Genomic DNA, 1,916 nt, shown 5'->3' with positions numbered 1-1,916 from the left:
TTTTTCTATTCCCTACACTCATTTTATTTAACGCACATCAATTGTTTGGCTAATTTTCTAAAAGAAAATTATTTTTGCTAAAAAGAGCTAAAATCATTTTAATTGTGACCTATTACGCTTTACGCTCTCTGAGTTTTAAATCCGCTGCGCAATACTCTTTGAAAATTACCCCCTACGATACCAACATATGGGTTTCATGTGATTTTTGATGACTTGTGGATTTGTTTATGGTCATTTGAAGTATAACCAGTGTTATATATGTTTGTATCTAATGTAAAAGTGAAAGGTTATGTGTATATGGTTTCATATGGATTCAAATGGTTTCACAGTTTGTAAAACAGGTTCCACGGAGGGACTCCTTCGTTATGCTTTCAAGTATCTTTAGAATGAATGCAGGGAGCTCAATCTTAGGGTTATCCTAACACTCTAATAGTCTTTCATTCTTAAGTAGAGAAGATTGATACATGTGGTGAGAGTGGTAGGAGATCCTAGTCTATGTGCGTCCAGTATGGCCAACGACACGGTAACGGACTAACCTTTTGTTGGTGGTAGAGTAAAACCCATTGGCAATGCCTTTGCAAAGAAGTAGAGGCCAACATAAGTGCACAACCCACCATAGCTCGACTTTCATTCAAGTATTGGTTCTATTATCATATAAGTGTTATAAAATATTATTATTATTATATTGCAAAAGTTAATTCTAAACGTTGGCTTTGGAAGTTTTAGAACATTAATAAATTTTTATTAGTTGGCAACATTAATTGTTTTAAGGAGTTGTTAATTGTTTTAAAGAGGTGCAACGTTCAAACTTTTTAAGAGCAACAATCAAAATGTTTTAAGTGCTGCAATGGTAACATATTTAATGGTTTTTATTTTCTTTTATTGATTTTTTTCTTCCTTAGCTCTATAAATAGAGATTTCTTTCTCCATTCTAAAACACACCAAAAATGAGTCTCCTCTCATTCTCTTATTTTCCTCTTCTAAAAATATTATGTATTTGTTTTTATACTCTTTTAGAGATCCTTGCTAGTTTTGAGAAATTCTGATAAGTTAATTTTGTTCGTGTTTCTGTCAGCTTTTATCCAACAATAAGTAACATTTTAAATTCGAAAATGATACGTTGACACTCATTTTTAACACAACTTTGACAACGCCACATGGCGTTCGTTGATTGGCCCTGGTTTTTGAAAAAAAAAATCAACTTCTGATATTCAGGTAGGGGCATAATCGGAACATAAGGGTTTGAAGATGCCAGAATTTTCATTTCGCGCTCTTCATTTTCACGGTTTCTCTTTCTCTTTGCTTCACTCATCATCTTTGTCGTTCACTTGCTCTTTGGGTCTTCTCATCTTCTATTTTGTTTAGGTTTTGTCTCGCACCATTTAACCATCTCTTTCGGTCTTAGGTTTTCTCCTTCTCTCGTTTCTGTCGTTTTCGGTCCTGGGTTTTCTCCTTGTCTCGTTTCTGTCATTTTCGGTCTTGGGTTTTCTCCTTCTCTCATCGTCACTGTCGCCGTGTGGGTCAGACCATCAGTGTAGTGGTGTGAGTGGTTGTGTGAATCTCGCGAAAGGTTGGTGTGTCGTTGTCGTTGACGGACCATTGCGTATTTCGTTGGTGGCGTGAACTACACTAAAAAACTAGTAATTATGTTCGAGTTCTGTCATGTTTATGTTTTGAATAAAACTTTGTTTATGGTTTCATCGAATGAATGAATGAACTACGTTGAAGTATTCAAAATGTTGTCTTATCTCCATCATGTCGTCGAAGAACTTTATTATGCACCTAAAATTTAAAACAACACAAGGTAACAACTCAAAATTTCACACGTGGTCCTCTGTGAACAAAAACTTGGCTCCCTGTGGTCAACTTTGTGTCCAAAACACAGAATCAGTTCGCGTAATCGTTTACCGGTGTCT

The sequence above is a fragment of the Vigna radiata genome, chromosome 1 (genome assembly GCF_000741045.1).
Source record: "Vigna radiata var. radiata cultivar VC1973A chromosome 1, Vradiata_ver6, whole genome shotgun sequence".
Taxonomy (NCBI): Eukaryota; Viridiplantae; Streptophyta; class Magnoliopsida; order Fabales; family Fabaceae; genus Vigna; species Vigna radiata.
This window is presented reverse-complemented; position numbering follows the sequence as displayed.